This window comes from Scyliorhinus torazame, chromosome 6, assembly GCF_047496885.1.
Source record: "Scyliorhinus torazame isolate Kashiwa2021f chromosome 6, sScyTor2.1, whole genome shotgun sequence".
NCBI classification, from domain to species: Eukaryota; Metazoa; Chordata; class Chondrichthyes; order Carcharhiniformes; family Scyliorhinidae; genus Scyliorhinus; species Scyliorhinus torazame.
Genome location: NC_092712.1, coordinates 35430035 through 35449259, shown reverse-complemented (window position 1 = coordinate 35449259; position 19225 = coordinate 35430035). Strand labels below are relative to the sequence as shown.

The 19225-nt window shown below is 50.5% G+C and overlaps 1 pseudogene; it reads right to left on the bottom strand.

The window, feature by feature from the left end:
* LOC140424751 (meiosis-specific coiled-coil domain-containing protein MEIOC-like) overlaps positions 1-19225 on the bottom strand; it is a 124108-nt pseudogene that overhangs the window by 81300 nt on the left and 23583 nt on the right.

Sequence of the window (19225 nt, the reverse complement as noted above, 5' to 3'; positions counted from 1 at the left end):
GGGAGACTGGGAGCGAGACCCACCTCCGAAGGTCTCTCTTTACCTCCTCCACTAGACCCGACAAGTTCCATTTATGGAGCCACGTCCAGTCGTGGGCAATCTGGATCCGCATGTACTGGAACTTATTTTTGGACAGTTTAAATGGCAGCGTACCCAGCTTTGCATCTCCCCCCTGCGGGTTTACTGGGAAGATTTTGCTCTTGCTCAGGTTAAGTTTGTAACCCGAGAAGCCTCCAAACTCCCTCAGGCGTTCCATTATCTTTCCTATGCTGGCTTGGAGGTTTGAGCTGGGTATCCACATAGAGTGAGACTCTGTGCTCTCTGTCTCCCCTCTGGATGCCTCTCCACCACTTTGCTGATCTGAGAGCAACAGCCAGTGGCTTGATTGCCAGGGCGAACAGCAGCAGGGACAATGAGCATCCCTGCTGTTATAACCTGCCTGCTTACCACTGGCTGGGGACTAATGGCAATCCCACAATCCTGAGGGAGTATGAGCTTCCCCAATGAGGGGGGGGGGGGGGGGGGGGGGCGGAGAAATCATTAGCAGATTCCCTGCATGAATAGGGCTGGCCAGTTTGGAACCAGCTAGAGAAGAGTGAGCAGCAAGGGAGTTGCTGCTGCTATTGAATATATATATATATTATTGTAAATAGATGCTATTTCTTTCTATCCTTCAACTCGTGTTGGATTCTTCGTGGCCCTCACAAAACTGGCGACGAGGGTTAAAGTGGCTAGCTGTCTACGCTGCTTGAAGCCACCTCCCTGGATTTTTGTTGGATACAGGTTGGAAGATTTTTTTCTGTTACACAATGCCTCTGTATGGACGTTTGGATGTTTTTGATGCTGCGCTGGAAAGTTGGAACCAGTAAGCAGAGCGGATACATTACTATTTCCAGGTAAACAACATCACCAAGAACAATGGCAGGTGGTCATTTTGCTCACCGCCTGCGGCCAGCATACGTTTGGGGTGATTAGGAGACTTACGTACCAAGCTGCGCCAGACACCAAGGCGTTTGATGAACTTGTGAAGTTATTGGGGCAACATTTTAACCCAACCCCGTCAATGATAGTCCAGCGTTACCGCTGACAGGACCCCAGGAGAATCCCTTGCAGAGTTTCTATCCAGGCTACGCAGGATTGCGGAGTACTGTGACTATGATGAGACCTTGTCAGAAATGTTACGCTACCATTTGGTTTGCGGTATTAACAATGCGGCCACCCAGAAAAAGTAGTTAACTGAGCCAACATTGACTTTTCAACAGACCATTCAAATAGTATTGTCCCGAGAGAGCGCAGAACGGGGAGTGCAGGAGCTACAGGGAATATAGGTGCAGGCCTTGGGGCGCAACCCCTTCTGTCCAAAAGCGTCTCCCCGCACCACTGCGGTACCTTGGGCGGGGCAGCGCCCGGATCGATGCCAGTGGCCGCCGGACGTTCCTCCCCGAAGGGAGCCTTTTCCAGAACCAATGGATGAGGAGCCATGTCAGTGTCGGACCTGTGGGCGCCGACCCCGTCGCGGATGCCGGTCCTGGGGGCGCCAGAGGCGCCCTTCGTGTAGCGATCTGGTATGGCCACGTCCCGATTACAAAATGGACACTTTGCAAAGATTGCAGGGAAAATGGACAATACTGAGAAAGCAAGCAGGTGCAGGGATTGTCTGTTGATTGGGGCCGCAGCTCCCAGACAAGACCGAAACTGCAGACGGCACCGGGGTGCAATGGGAGCATCGGTGTGGTCCCCGATCAGGGGTAACCACCGGTTTGTCCCGGGGAAGATGGACGGGGGGTTCCAGAGCTGGCATCGGGCGGGGATTGGAAAAATGGGGGACCTGTTCATCGACGGGACGTTTGCGAGCCTAGGGCCACTGGAGGAGAAGTTCGAGTTACCCCTGGGAAATGCCTTTAGATATATGCAGGTGAGGGCTTTTGTGAGGCGATAGGTGAGGGAATTCCCGTTGCTCCCGGCACAAGAAGTTCAAGATAGGGTGATCTCGGGTGTATGGGTCGGGGAGGGCAATGTGTCGGAAATACACTAGGAGTTGAAAGAGGGGGAAGCGCTGGTAGAAGAGTTGAAGGGTAAGTGGGAGGAGGAGCTGGGGGAGGAGATCGAGGAAGGTCTGATGCCATAGATAGGGTTAATTCCTCCTCCTCGTGTGCCAGGCTCAGCCTGATACAATTTAAGGTGGTCCACAGAGCGCACTTGACGGGGGCGAGGTTGAGTAGGTTCTTTGGGGTGGGGGACAGATGTGGAAGGTGCTCAGGGAGCCCGGCGAACCATGTCCATATGTTTTGGTCATGCCCGGCACTGGAGGGGTTCTGGAGAGGAGTGGCGGGAGCAATATCTCAGGTGGTGAAAGTCCGGGTCAAGCCAAGCTGGGGGCTAGCAATATTTGGAATAGTGGACGAACCGGGAGTGCAGGAGGCGAAAGAGGCTGGCATTCTGGCCTTTACGTCCCTAGTAGCCCGGCGAAGGATCTTGCTAATGTGGAAGGAGGCGAAGCCGCCCAGCCTGGAGGCCTGGACAAATGATATGGCTGGGTTCATAAAGTTGGAGAGGATTAAGTTCGCCTTGAGAGGGTCTGCGCAGGGGTTCTACAGGCGGTGGTAACCGTTCTTAGACTATCTTGCGGAGCGTTAGAGGAAGGTCGGTCAGCAGCAGCAGCAAACTTGGGGGGCGGGGGGGGGAACGTCCTGGGAGAGGGAAGGGGGGACTGCCTGGGAGGGTGGATGAGCAAGAGATAATATGAAGGGTTGGGGAAACTGGCACGTACGGGTGAGGGCCAGTGTACAAAGCTGTGTAAATATATCATTTTGCCATGTATATATCTTGCTCTGCCCGATTTTTCCTTTTTTTTAATGTTACAAGGGGGGGGCGGTTATTGTTTGTAAGGGAGAAAAATTGTGTTAAAAAACTTTAATAAATATATTTTTTTTTTTTAAAAGACCGAAACTGCAAAACCATTACCGTACTAATGAGCCACCCCGGGGACAAAAGAGTAACATTTAAGTAAACGATACCAAGGCAGACACCCTGGCGCCAGAGGAAACCAGAACAAAGCAGGCCAACGGCCACTTAGGACACGCCCAGCCATCAGGGCACCCACCCCTCGATTGGAGGAAATTGATAGGAACGATTGGGAAACGGCCCAATTAATTGGGGCCAAGTTCAAGGCCCACCCAAAAGCGCGCAAAGCCCCTTTTGGGTATAAGAAGGATCCCCCAAGAGAGAATCGCTCTCTTGGCTCCGGCTCTTACCAAGGAGAGACTTGCCCAACAGCAACATCAGAATAAATAAGTCCAAGGTCAACGCACGCTACGAGACAGACGCTCTTAGCTGTTATTCCATACCAGTTCGACCCCAGCAGCCTCAGAACCGAACAACGGCCATTGTTCCTCTGACTGAGTGGGCGCCCGAAGCTAAGTATAGGCTTTAGCAGTAGTGATAGTTTAGTTAGTAGAGTTTTATGCATGAGTATATTTGACTGTGTGTGTAAATAAATGAGCATTGAGTTTGAATTTACTAACTGGTGTATTGAGTCTTTGATCAGTATTCGGTTTTGAACCTTGTGGCGGTATCGAGAGATACCTGGCGAATCTAGAGCAAAACGTAATTAGAATTAAGGAAGGCGACCATATTGGCCGCCATCTTCAGAGCCAAATTAAGAGAAACACAATTAGCAACATTTACTGGCGACATCTGACGGGACTCGACTTAGAAGTGGCCTAACCACTCCGAGAGAACCCAAATTTGTATTGGAATCCAATTAGAAACAGAAAAACCACAAGTGTAAGAACAATACTGATCAAACCTCCGAGGTTCGGAAGTGTGTTAATGCAAGCGTACTAACAGGGATATAAGGTAAACCGGAGAGATTTTATTGCGTAAAACTGTCGGGAGTTTTGTAGGCCAGAAATTAGCGTAAGCCATACCCGTGTTTACATCACCACTTTATCACCCCCTGTTCCAAATTCAGTAGAGAACCCAGATAGAGAAAATGGCAATGAAGGCAATGGAATGCCTTATGAACCCCCAGGTATTTGAGGTCGCAGCGACAAGTAGAGTAGGACAGTGTCCCGTATGGGAAGAGGAAATCAGAAAGTACCTCAAAGGGAAAGGATGGCCCCTTTGGAGTGAATTCTGCGCCAATGACGAAACAGGTCCCGGGAGTATAGGACATACTTGGTGGGAGAACCTGTCAGAGATCCACAAGAAGAGCTTAGGGAAAGCTCGCAAGCCGATGGAAATCGTGTCCTGCTTGGCACAATTGCGAGGCACAGAGGAGGTTGTTAGGACCCTCCGTAGAGAGATAGAGGAGAGAGACAGAAATAGTGAGGGAGATGTGAGCGAGTTTGAGAAAGAGAATAAAGGTTGGAGAGAACAGTTGGCAGCGAGGGACAGAGAGGTAGATGATGCCAAGTGGGTACACCAGTCTTGTCTCGCCCATTTGAGTAGTTTTCAGACCCAATATGCTAAGGCCTACCAGGATACGCAACGTGCGGTCTTGGTAAGACAGGAAAACGAGCAACAGGTAGAGAAATTGCAGAAACAATGCAATGATTTGAAAGCAGCCCTACGAGCCCTTCACACTTCCACGACAACGACAGAACAAAGGCAGAGCTCAGTAGATCACGCAAAGTGCCGGAAGCAAACTGCAGAATTGCAATCTCTGCTTTCTGTCCAGAATGGGGTTCAAAGTACGTTTGGACCCCAATTAGACCAGGAAAACGGCCCCGATTGGCAGGAGTTAAACGTGACTGCCCACAGACGTACATGGGACATGTACGCAAGAAAAACCCCAAAAGAGAAAAGCACCCCAACCCCCGACTGAACAGACAGAACACACCCCCATGAACCCTATAACCACACACCGCAGGGCCGCAGCAGAAGGAAACGCAGATTTCCTGTATACAACCCCCTTAACCGTGGCCCAATTACGGGACGCATGTGGAAAGATTACACCGTTCCTTTCCACATCAGACCCCTACCAGTTTTTCGCTAGAGTTAAACAGCAGGCTACCATGTACGGCCTGGACGAAAAGGAGCAAGTGAAGCTCACAGTTTTAAGCCTCGACCTTTCAGTCGTAGCAGCCCTTCCCGACCCACAGAATGTAGGAGGAGGCACACTCCAAGAGATGCACACAGCGATCCTAGATACGATCATCTATAACAGAGGAGACCACCCGGTAGAAGGCCTAAACAAGTGTAGGCAAAAGACAGAGCACCGCACAGCGTTTGCTGGACGCTTGTGGATACATTTCACAGCAGTTTTCGGAGAGTTAGCCCGCGCCCATTTGTCCCCAGATAACATGGCCAAATGGACTTGAATCCTAGTCTCTCATGCGACTGACGCCGGCCAGAGAACTTACCCAAATTACGATCCCTCAGACGAGGCCCACAACGAGAAATGGGTTTTGAAGAGATTGTCCCGCACCTGAGAACAATCAGTCCAAGGCAAAACAGCATTTGCAAAACCCTAGGAAGAGCAGGCAGACATGAATCCAGCTAAAGCGCACCAGAACCCCGCATGGGTAAAAGAGGGCAGGAACAGCCCACCACAGCCAAAATCCCAGGAATGTTACAACTGTGGACAATTAGGACACTTTGCACGAGAGTGCAACGCACCCCAAAAGCAGCAGAGAAACCAAGAGACAGGCACCCTAAATAAGAATAGGCCAAACCCAATCCATAGAGTTAGCGCCCGTTCAGAGAACAGAGACATGAACGGCACCGACTGATGGTGTTCGGGCTCCCCAACTTGGGTCTGCGACACCCTTTGGGACACGTCCGGTAGACCGGTCGTAGTAGGCAAAGTCCGGGGACACCCCGTAGAATTTCTTTGGGACACAGGAGGGTCCCGCACCACACTCAATTCCTCCACGATGTTCCAGCGAGACACGTGGCCCACAACAGACACCATCACACTCAGCGGCTTTACAGGTCATTTACAACAAGGACACATCACAGCCCCTGTAGCGAAACAAATAGGGAACATTACAACTAAACACCCCGTAGTTTTGGTCGATCTACCCCAGACAGCTGAACACATCCTCGGAATCGATTTTATGAGCTCCCACAACCTCTCTTTTGATCCGGTTAATAAATGTGTATGGAGAATGGCAAAGGCAGCACAAGCCCCCGCCCGCTCACAGTTGGAGACTATGAAAACAGGATTAGCTCAGTAGGAGTCTTCTGGTTCGACCCTCGAGCCATTAGTCAGGACAAACAGGTTAGGGAAGTCCTGCAGCATTTGCACAGCACAAGCACGACTGTGACAAAATAGCTGGCTTGGTAAACATTACAGGTCCCGACCCCAGACCCCAAAAGCAGTATGGTTTTCCCCAAGAGGCAGAGGGAGAAATCTCAAAGGTAATAGAGAGTCTGCTTGATCAAGGCGTACTCAGATCAGTAGCCTCCACAAATAACGCACCGATTTGGCCCGTCAGGAAACCCGATGGATCATGGCGACTGACCATTGATTACCGGGAACTGAACAAAGTAACCCCAGTAGCAGCCCCCACCGTAGCCACGAGTCCCGAGACCATGCTCAAACAGGGACTCCAGTCAAAAAAAAATTCGGTTTTGGACATTAGCAACGGCTTTTGGTCCATTCCATTGGATAATGAGTGCCAGTACAAATTCGCCTTTACATTCCAGGGACAACAATATACGTGGACGTGCCTTCCACAAGACCCCCTCCATTTTCCACTGACAGCTGGCAAATGGACTAGCAAAATTTTCCCGCCCAGATTGTCTGGTCCAGTATGTAGATGACTTGCTACTACAGACAGACACAAAGGGAGAGCATATTTCGCTTCTCGTCGAATTCCTAGCACTCCTGAAAGCGATTGGATGTAAAGTCAACCCCAAGAAGTCCCAGATTTTGCAAGAAAAAGTGATTTACTTGGGTACAGTAATCACACATGGTAAACGCGAGATCGAGCAAAAGAGAATTGACTCGATCATCAAATTGCCCCTTCCCCATAATGTCTCAGCCCTCCGGTCATTTTTAGGACTGGTTGGCTACTGCTGAAACCATATTAATGGTTTCGCCACAAAAGCAGCGCCCCTATCCAAACTTCTCAAGAAGCAGGCACCTTGGGAATGGCTTCCACAGCACACGGATGCCGTGGATGCTTTAAAAAGAGCCCTCCGCACAGCCCCCGCATTACAGGTCCCAGATCCACTTTCCACGTATGCAACTGAAGTTGCAAGCACCGCCCGAACCCTTTCGGCCGTGCTCCTCCAGGAACACCATGACAAATTACGCCCCATGGCATACGCCTCGCGCGTGTTAAATCCTGTCGAGCAAGGATTTTCTGCCTGTGAAAGGCACCTGCTCGCAGTTTTTTGGGCAGTACAGTACTTCGCCTACATTACAGGACTCAACCCCATCACCATTCTCACTGAACACACCCCAACACAGCTATTATTAGACGGTCGACTTAAAGATGGCAGTCAGCCAAATCCACGCAGCCCATTGGACCCTTCTTTTACAGGGACGGGACATTACAGTCAAAATAACCAAGCCGCACACTTTCCTAGCCAACAATTTGCAATATGCAGGTACCCCACATAAGTGTGAGATCATCACCACAAAACACAACACAAGCCCATTTATACCTAAGTCAGCTCCCAGGAAAACAGGTAGTAAACCCCAGAAAGCCCAGCCCACAGACACGTGTGCACCCTGGAAAATCTATGTGGATGGCTCCTCCACAGTTTTGAACGGAAAGAGAATTACCGGTTGCGGTATTTATGTGGAGGACGCGCAGGGACGCACCCTAGAAGAGATTTCACTAAAGTTGCCAGGACATCTCGGCTTGCAGACAGCAGAACTGGCAGCCATACCTTACACTGTAGTCCACCCTGACTCGTTTCCAACCCCAACAGACATCTATTTGGACAGTTTGTATGTCTGTAATAGCTTAACGGAATTCCTACCCCTGTGGGAAACTAGAGGATTTGTTTCCGCAGACGGAAAGCCCCTACCCTCAGCCCCATTACTCCGACATATCCTAGAGATAGCCAAAAATAGGAAATATGGCATAATTAAGTTTCGCAGTCATCACCCTCCCGGTAACGTTAAAGCAGACGCCCTAACGAGGGCAGGTTCCAGGCATGGTTACTTTTGGAACCCTCCCGAGAGCACCCCAGTACACACGGTTCAGGTCTTACAGACCAACATTCAGGATCTAGCAAAGGCACAGAAGGAAGATGAAAAACTCAGGGAAGTTTTAAAAGAAACCTTCCCAGCCCCGTACGACAAGTTTAAAAATGCAATCACCACACACAACAAAGTGATTTTAAAAGAAGGCATTTATGTAGTTCCCAGCCAGGACAGGAACCAGATTATTTGTCAGTTCCATGACAATCATGGACACTAAGGCATTGAACCCATCCTAACCCACCTTAGACCGCTCTGCTGGTGGCCAGATTTAAAAGCCGATGTTACTCACTACATTGGAAATTGCTTGATCTGTGCCCAGAACAATCTGGACAGATATGCATGAAAGGCTCATCTTAGTAACACCCACCCCGTTAATGGCCCCTGGACGAATTTGCAGATAGACTACATAGGACCCCTACCCCCTGCAGAAATGGTTATAAGTATGTGCTGGTGGTCATCGACACCTTCACAAAATGGGTGAAACCTTTTCCTGCGAGAACGAATACGGCCAAGACAACAGCTAAAATACTAACACAGCACATCTTTACAAGATGAGGCCTCCCACGCAGTATCGAGTCCGATCAAGACTCCCATTTTACAGGACGAGTAATGAAAAACGTCCTCACAATTTTCGGAATTAGGCAAAAGTTTCACATAGCTACCACCCCCAGCCAAGCGGCATTGTAGAGAGGATGAACAGAACTCTAAAAGCCACCCTCAGGAAAATGGTACAACAGAACAACAGCACCTGGGATTCAGTTCTCCCATTTGCTTTAAGGTTCCTCAGAAACACGGTATCCACGTCCACAGGATACACCCCCCAACACCCTCATGACCGGACGCCCCATGAAAGGGACAGAGTGTTTATTAGGACTGGATTTGGCCAGCCCCGCAGTCACCGCCCTCACGCATGAAAATGCTGTACAGCAGTTACTTGAGAACATAAAGGCAGCCCAATTCGCAGCAGCTGTGAGACTTGGGACTAAGAGGAAGCAAAGCAAGGCTTGTTTCGCCAAAAAGGTACACGCCACCAAGTTTGTAGTAGGGCAGCAAGTGATGCTTTCCCTATACAACCCCAGTTCATTCCTTTCCCCCAAATTTTCCGGACCATACTCAATTTCGGACAAAGTCAGCCTCTCGTTATACTAAATCACATATCCCAATGGCAGGTCTGCGTGGTTTCACATAAACCAGCTTAAGGCTTATGGCTCGCAGAACAACCATTCACACCACATCTTGCTCACAGCAGCAGACTAACAGGCCCCACCCACAGATGACGTATTCCTACCCTCCCCCAGCCAGTCCAGCCGGTCCTCAGACACATCTTCAACTCCAACCCCAGAGGCACGACTCCGCTCTCCCTTCCTTCAACCACAGTGATAGCGACAGCAATGACGACAGCCACAGCACACCACGTTATAATTATATCCCCGCACCAGGCCCCACTCCCAGCGAATCCGAGCATGATTCCAGCGACCCCTTCGAAATCACATACATCAAAGCCTCTGACCCAGACCCACCGCCCGACGATTACGGATTACAACCTAGCAGCTCCAACCTCGACACACAATTTTGGCACTGCGACAATTCGTTCAGGCTCATCCAGAATGATGAGATGGACCCCAATTCACCCCAAGCAGCTTTAGCCAAACTACTCCAGTCAAGAGTATGACAGCCGGGAGAAGATGATGACATAGAGTCTGACTCCCACCAAACAAATCCCTTTGCGACCCTGTTCGCTACTGAGCAATGAGGTGTCCACATGATGGAAAAAAAGGAACCGATGGAGAGATACGGTGTCCTTTCTGATGGAACCTGCACCATGTTTGTTGTATGTTTGTTCGTTAAATGTACGTTTGTTGTTTGTAAATTTGAAAGTTTTTCATGGTCCCACGCCACCACCCCTTTGACGCCCAATGACTGTTAAAGGAACTAGTTTGTCGACAGGCAACCGTTCAGAGGAACTAGTTTGTCGACAGACACCTCTCATAGCTACTCTCCTGATTCGATCACGAGAGGCAGCCCTCCAGGACGACCACATTCTTATCCGTTCTTGCCGGTCGCTCAGGCAGTGGAGAAACGGGACTGGTCCCCGCCCTGCCTGACGACCCCCCCCATCTGGTCAGCCAAGCTCGGGTAGAGCACATACGACACCGATCACTGTCCGACCCGGGAATTCCAACCATTTCTTACCTGCCGCGGCCCATGCGCATCCCATTTTGGCTTGTTACGCTCAAAATTCTTTTGTTTGTTTTTGGCAACCCTTAGGTTGCTTCCGTATGCTATTTACATCCTCAAACACTAGGATGGTAGATCGCACAGGCTGCGAGACAGCGCGCACTATGTCAGTATTTTTCTCGGATGTCTTGTCCCAAATATTTGGTTTAAAAAGAAATGAGGGAGTCACAGATGGTGACCAATCATAATGGGTAATTGGCAACAAAGGACAGACAGACAGACATATGAGATCTTAAGCAAGATAATAACAGATATTATGCTTGTGTCCATAGAACTCCGGAACCCCAGAGGAAGAAAAAGACCGAAAGATGGAAAGATGAAGACAACCTTCATGTTCACCTGGATCTTAGCGGGATCCCTTCAGTTGTGCGCGGACGCAACACCCTTGACCCCTACCATACAGGCCGTGAATGATTCTCACCCCTGCCATACACAAAACCCGGAGATAGTTAGCCCTAAGACAGTTAACGATACCCCGACCTGGTGTGATACGTTTATCAGCTGGTATTCACTATCCTACATAGTAGAAGCCCTCTTAGTACTGGCGATACTTTGCAGTGTCGTGCAGACACTTAGAATCAGAAAATGGCGAAGAAGAGCCTACCGCTCTCGCACCCCGGAATACATGTTTAGGTCCCCTATTTTCAAACTTCACCAAACCCCCAAACCCCTTGACATGAATTAAAGTGCATCCACATCTCTTTACGTGTGTTTTATTCAATAAAGAAATGTAAACCTCTGTGCCTGACTGCCAAGCCAGAGAAACTTGTGTTGCTGCTATTTGTACATTTGAAATGTTGTAGAATTATTGTTGATTGTTTGAGTGAAGATAGTTGATTGAGGATAGTTAGCGGTTCCAGTTTTTTAATTTTGTAATGCATGCCTGAATGTCATAGCGCCCCGTAGAGTTTTATACTGATGTATGTAAGTAAAATGATTTTAGGTAAAAATTGCGTTTCATAGGATAGGACAGTGTAGAGCCCGTGAAGCGCTTATGGGTGCCCCGCTTGGTCAGAGAACGAAGACGACGCAGTAATGTGATCCTTCACGCTTCGCGCTGAGGATCACAAGGAGAGTGTGTAGCCATCTGGGATGGCCACTTCCCGATTACAAAATGGACACTTTGCAAAGATTGCAGGGAAAATGGACAATACTGAGAAAACAAGCAGGTGCAGGGTTTGTCTGTTGATTGGGGCCGCAGCTCCCAGACAAGACCAAAACTGCAAAACCATTACCATACTAATGAGCCATCCCCGGGGACAAAAGAGTAACATTTAAGTAAACGATACTAAGGCAGATACCCCGGCGCCAGAGGACACCAGAACAAAGCAGGCCAACGGCCACTTAGGACACGCCCAGCCATCAGGGCACCCACCCCTCTATTGGAGGAAATCGATAGGAACGATTGGGAAACGGCCCAATTAATTGGGGCAAGTTCAAGGCCCGCCCAAAAGCACTCAAAGTCCCTTTTGGGTATAAGAAGGATTCCCCAAGAGAGAATCGCTCTCTTGGCTGCGGCTCTCACCAAGGAGAGACCTACCCAACAGCAACATCAGAACAAGTCCAAGGTCAACGCACACTACGAGACAGACGTTCTTAGCTGTTATTCCATACCAGTTCGACCCCAGCAGCCTCAGAACCGAACAACGGCCATTGTTCCTCTGACTGACTGGGCGCCTGAAGCTAAGTATAGGTTTTCGCAGTAGTGATAGTTTAGTTTGTAGAGTTTTATGCATGAGTATATTTGGCTGCGTGTGTAAATAAATGAGCATTGAGTTTGAACTTACTAACTGGTGTATCGAGTCTTTGATCATTATTCGGTTTTGAACCTTGTGGCGGTATCGAGAGATACCTGGCGACTCTAGAGCAAAATGTAATTAGAATTAAGGAAGGTGACCATATTGGCCGCCATCTTCAGAGCCAAATTAAGAGAAACACAATTAGCAACAGCCGATCCGACAGAAACTGGGGCCAGCCCAGGGGCTGTACTTTCCATTTGGATGAACCTGCGGCGACTACTCTCGAGGACGTGGAGACGGAGGACAACTGCCTGCAGCTGCATTGTGTGGCAGCTCCCTGTGTGGCCCCATTAAGGTGACATTACGGGTCAATGGCCACCCGCTTGAGATGGAGTTGGGACACTGGCGCAGCAGTCTCCGTGATCGCCCAGAGGACATTCGACCGCATCAAGCAGGGTATACAGACCCTGACATTAACCAACACACAGGCCAGGTTGGCCACCTACATGGGGTAACCATTGGACACTGCAGGAACTACCATGACCCCTGTTGTTTATGGACACCAGGAGGGGTGCTTCCCACTTATCGTTGTGCGCGGCCACGGGTCCAGCCTGTTGGGTCGGGACTAGGTGCGCCAATTGCGGCTGCAGTGGCAGCACATCCTCCAAACAGGTTCTGGAGGGTTGACGGAGGTACTAGGAAGGTACCCAGATGTATTCCTGCCCGGTTTGGGGAAAATAAAAGGGGACGTAGCCCGTATCCAAGTCGAACCAGGAGCCACGCCGCGCTATTTCCGGGCGCGCCCGGTGCCTGACGCCTTGCTCGAGAAGGTAGAAGGGGAGCTCGCTTGTTTGGAGTCCTTGGGTATTATGAGGCCCGTCCGTTTCGCTAACTGGGCATTACCAATTGTACCTGTAATGAAGCCAGATGCCACAGTTCGCTTGTGTGGCGACTATAAACGTACAGTGAATACAGCTTCCCAGCTCGACAGATATCCAATGCCTCACATAGAGGATCTTTACGCGAAGCTTGTAGGCGGACTCTCGTTCATGAAATTAGATATGAGTCACGCCTACCTACAGTTGGAACTGGACCCTGCCTCCCGGCCATATGTAACTATTAATACACAGAGCGGCCTGTATGAATATACACGGTTGTCCTTTGGGGTATCCTCTGCTTGTGCTATTTTTCAACGCGTCATGGATGGCATCCTGAGAGGTTTACTGCGTATCGCTGTCTAGAACAAAGAAATGTGCAGCACAGGAACAGGCTCTTCGGCCCTCCAAGCCCGTGCCGACCATGCTGCCGGACTAAACTACAATCTTCTACACTTCCTGGGTCCGTATTCCTCTATTCCCATCCTATTTGTGTATTTGTCAAGATGTCCCTTAAATGTCACTGCTTCCACCACCTCCTCCGGTAGCGAGTTCCAGGCACCCACCACCCCCTGTGCAAAAAACTTACCTCGTACATCTACTCTAAACCCTGCCCCTCTCACCCCAAACCTATGCCCCCTAGTAATTGACCCCTCTACCCTGGGGAAAAGCCTCTGACTATCCACTCTGTCTATGCCCCTCATAATTTTGTAGACCTCTATCAGGTCGCTCCTCAACCTCCGTCGTTCCAGTGAGAACAAACCGAGTTTATTCAACTGCTCCTCATAGCTAATGCCCTCCATACCAGGCAACATTCTGGTAAATCTCTTCTGCACCCTCTCTAAAGCCTCCACATCCTACTGGTAGTGTGGCGACTAGAATTGAACACTATACTCCAAGCGTGGCTTAACTAAGGTTCTACTTAGACGACGATTTGATAACAGGGACGTCGGAGCAGGAAATTTTTTTTTTTTTAAATCATAGAATTTACAGTGCAGAAGGAGGCCACTCAGCCCATCGAGTCTGCACCGGCTACTGGAAAGAGCACCCCACCCAAGGTCAACACCTCCACCCCATCCCCATAACCCAGCAACCCCACGCAACACTAAGGGCAATTTTGAACACTAAGGGCAATTTTTCATGGCCAATCCTCCTAACCTGCACATCTTTGGACTGTGGGAGGAAACCGGAGCACCCGGAGGAAACCCACGCACACACGGGAGGATCTGCAGACTCCGCACAGACAGTGACCCAAGCCGGAATCGAACCTGGGACCCTGGAGCTGTGAAGCAATTGTGCTATCCACAAGGCTACCGTGCTGCCTTGTGGATAGCACAATTTGGAGGCTGTCCTTAGACGCTTTTCAGAGGCTGGAGTCCATTTACGTCGTACAAAGTGAGTCTTTCAGGCGAAGGAAGTAGTCTACCTGGGTTATTGGGTGGACCGCGAAGGTTTGCACCCCGTCGCAGAGAAGGTGCGCGCAATTCAACAGGCCCCCGCCCCGACTGACACTTTGCATCTTTGTTCATTTCTCGGCCTCGTAAACTATTACGGGAAGTTCCTCCCCAATCTGGCAACTACGCTGGCCCCGTTGCAAGTTCTGCAAAAGAAGAATCACACCGGGGTTTGGGTCAGCCGCAAGAAACCGCTTTCCGGCGGGTAAAACAACAATTGTCGTCGTCTGGGTTACTAACCCACTATGATCCTGGAAAGCCTTTGCTCATCACGTGTGATGCATCCCCGTATGGTATTGGGGCCGTCCTGTCCCACAAGATGGAGAATGGGGCCGAGTGGCCGATAGCTTTCGCCTCCCGCACATTGACTGCAACAGAAAAGAAGTACGCGCAGATCGAGGAGGAAGGCCTGGCGGTGGTCTTTGCGGTGAAACGCTTCCACCAGTATGTGAATGGCCGCCACTTCATTACCGTGAGTGATCATAAGCCTCTGCTGGGACTTTTCCGAGAGGATAAGCCAATACCGCCCATTGCTTCTGCACAGATCCAGTCCTGGGCTTTGTTGCTCGCTGCCTACGGGTATTCTCTGGAGCACAAACCAGGAACCCAGATAGCAAATGCCGATGCACTGAGCCAATTGCCTTTATTGACCGGCCCCATGTCGACCCTCATGACCGGTGAGGTGGTTGCAACCCTAAACTTTACGGACTGTCTGCCTGTCACGGAATCACAGATCCGTGAGTGGACCGAGATGGAGCCAGTCCTGTCAAAGGTTCGGCATATAGTCCTCTATGGTGGGCAGCATAGACAGCTCCCAGGCGAGTTGCGGGCATTTTCCTCCAAGCTGTCAGAATTTAGCGTGGAAGACGGTATCCTCTTGTGGGGGACGCGTGTGATTGTCCCGGAAAAAGGACAGGAGCTGATACTAAGGGACTTGCACAATGGGTGTGACCAAAATGAAAATGTTGGCCCGGAGCTATGTCTGGTGGCCAGGCTTCGACACAGACATTGAGAAGGTGGCCAAAAACTGCTCCATTTGCCAGGAGCATCAGAAGCTTCCGCCGGCCGCGCCCCTACATCACTGGGAATGGCCAGGGCGGCCCTGGGCGCGCTTGCATGCGGATTTCGCCGGCTCTTTTCAAGGATCCATGGTCCTTCTATTAATCGATGCCCAGTCTAAATGGTTAGAGGTGCATAAGATGGAAGGCACAACGTCCTGCGCAACAATCGAGAAGATGCGTTTGTCTTTAAGTACGCATGGCCTCCCCGAGGTGCTGGACACGGACAACGGCACTCCGTTCACAAGTGAGGAGTTTGCGAGGTTCATGATGATGAACAGCATACGCCATATCCGCACTGCTCCTTACCACCCGGTTCCAATGGGTTGGCGGAGCGCGCAGTGCAGACATTCAAACGGGGCCTAAAGAAGCAGGCTTCCGGGTCTATGGACACAAAATTGGCTCGTTTTTTGTTTTCATACAGGACCACTCCACATGCGGTGACTGGGGTAGCTCCCGTGGAACCCCAAATGGGCCGGAGACTTCGCACCCGCCTTAGCATGGTTTTCCCGGACATTGGCGCATAAGTCGCCGCACTCAAGAATGGCAGGAACATGGCCGTTCTCGGCAACAGCCAATTCGGCAGTTTGCATCCGGTGACCCAGTGTTCGTTCGAGGTTTTGCTGGTGGTGTCCGGTGGGTCCCTGACGTTATCTTTCGCCGAACAGGCCCTATCTCTTACCAGGTGCAAGCCCAGGGTCGTCTCCAGTGCAAAAATGTAGACCACGTTCAGTCCAGAAGACCATCTCTTCCAAAGCTCCCCTGCCCCCGGAGCTCATTTCTACAGCCACAGAGACCAGACACAGTGGAGAGTATTCCCCACAATCTTCCTCTGGTGCCACACTCAAAGCCTGAGCTGGTCGTTGCAGAACCGCGTGGAGATAGAGACGCCAAGATGACGGAGGCAGCGGACTCCGACTCCGCGGTGGAGACAAAGGACGCCTCAGAGGGGGAGTCCTCAGGCCCACGGATGTACAACCGTTATGCCGTTCATCACGGCAGCAACGTTCTCCATTTCGTTACATGCCGCCCGATCCAGCGCCTCATGCAAATGGTGTCCGGCCTGCAGCAAAACGAGTCCGACGCCCTCCTTCGCCAGGGTCTTCAGTGGATTCCTTGGACTTTGTGGGGAGGGATGCTATAACCTGCCTGCTTACCACTGGCTGGGGACTGATGGCAGTCCCACAATCCTTCGGGAGTATGAGCTTCCCCAATGAGGGGGGCGGAGAAATCATAAGCAGATACCCTGCATAATAGAGCTGGCCAGTTTGTAACCAGTTAGAGAGGAGTGAGCGAGCAACAACGGAGTTGCTGCTGCTGTTTTATATATATATGTTATTGTAAACAAATGTTATTTCTTTCTATCATTCAACTCGCGCTGGATTCTTCGTGGCCCTCACAAAACCTGCCTTGTGTCTCTGTGCAGCCGGAAGTAGCCAGAGCTGGTGGTGTTCGTCCATGTGCTCGCCATGGGAGCACTATGCAGCAGTTTCTCACCCACAAGGTGAACCATGATCCAAACCCAAATCGTTCCAGCACCTCCATGAGGTAACTCCAGTCAACTCTGTCAGACGCCTTCTCTGCATCCAGGGAGATGATCACTTCTGGTATCTCCTCCCCAGCTGGGGTCAGAATCACATTCAACAAACAAAGAACAAAGAAATGTACAGCACAGGAACAGGCCCTTCGGCCCTCCAAGCCCGTGCCGACCATGCTGCCCGACTAAACTACAATCTTCTACACTTCCTGGGTCCGTATCCCTCTATTCCCATCCTATTCATGTATTTGTCAAGATGCCCCTTAAATGTCACTATCGTCCCTGCTTCCACCACCTCCTCCGGTAGCGAGTTCCAGGCACCCACTACCCTCTGCGTAAAAAACTTGCCTCGTACACCTCCTCTAAACCTTGCCCCTCTCACCTTAAACCTATGCCCCCTAGTAACAGACTGTTCGCTGTTAGCTGCTTGCCCTTGACAAACCCAGTCTGATCTTCCACGAATACATCTGGCAAACAACTCTCCAGTCGCCTAGCCATGCCTCATTGTGCATGCTTAGCAGACAGCCCAGACAACTATACTCATTGAGGTGGATGCACTTGAGCTTGGCATAGGGTGCATAATGAGGACTTTTTGAACTTACCTTTTAAACGGCCTCCTCACACAGACTAAGATTCACAAATGTTCTGAGGGGCTGTGAATCATGGCTCTTTAAAAACCTGGTATGACTCCATGAAAATTGTGGAGGAGTAGGACATGCCTATTTCATTGACGGAGCCGACCACGTCGTGAGTGCCAGATGCGTGGATTGACAGGAACTAACCTGCATCCTTTAAAAGGCCTCCTGAAAATCAAATAGTCTAGCAATGGGGCTGGGGGCCCGGAATCGGGACCTACCTGCCATTTTTATAGGGCTCCGGGCATACCGACACAGGGATAATCCAGGCCTTCAATGAAACTTTGGGGTGGAATAAAGGAGCTGCATGGCATTAATAGCCGAGAAGCAAACTCTGACAAACAGGGGCTTTCAGCAAAGCGAGAGGCCAGAGAGAATTGTTCCACAACTATCCTTGTTGCTCCTCCAATCAATATTCTGAGCAGGACTCTCTGTTTTTCAGCATCATGCTCCAGTCCCTCCCTAGCAGCGAAATCAAGGTTTGTGGCCTAGGCCCATGGAGAATCGTAATTTAAATCTACTTAGCAGGTTGGATACAGTATGCTCCGCCCCTCTTAGACTGAAATCATGTGGATGCGAATTAGTGCAAGTATTTACAAACGGAGTCAGGACACTATGGCTGCTGTCACGCTTGCTGGGGTGTGGCTGCCTGGGCGCGGGGGGGGGCCACTTAATGACAGATCCGTGGATTCATAAGAACAGGAGTAGGCCATTCAGCCCCTCGAGCCTGTCCTGCCATTTAATAAGATCATGGCTGATCTGTGGCCTAACTCCATATCCTGCCTTTGGCCCATATCCCTTAATATCTTTGCGTAACAAAAATCTATCTACCTCAGATTTAATATTAACTGTTCTAACTTCAACTGCTGTTTGTGGGAGACATTTTCAAACCTCTACCATCCTTTGAGTGAAGAAGTGCTTCCTAACACCTCTCCTGAACAGTCTAGCCCTAACTTTTAGACTATGCCCCCATAGGAAGGCAAATGCAATGTTAGCATTCATGTCAAGCGGGTTGGAATATAAGAACAGGGATGTACTATTGAGGCTGTACAAGGCTCTGGTCAGACCCCATTTGTAAGATTGTGAGCAATATTAGGCCTCGTATGTAAGAAAGGATGTACTGGCCTTAGAGAGGGTCCAGAGGAGATTTACAAGAATGATCCCCAGAATGAGGAGCGGTTATATGATGAGCAGAGGGACACATCCCGGTCTCAGATGAGAATGGCCGAGGCGCTCCGGAACTTATCCCTGTTGCAGGTGCACATTGCTGAGGCGCTGTAGAGTGTGGCCAATCACTGAGGAGTATCGCCAAAGATGTCGATACCATGGTGCAGACATTGGGGAGCCGCCAGGGCTGGCAGGGCCAGATAACGCAGGGGCAGCCGGGGTTCAATCCAGCTGCATCCCGGACCTATCCTACGGACTAATGATGATGGCCACCTGCTCCCCCGGGGATCACTGAGGGGGCACTGGGAGGAGGGGTGTGTGCGGGGGAGGGGGGGGGGGGGTGATAGTGGAGCAG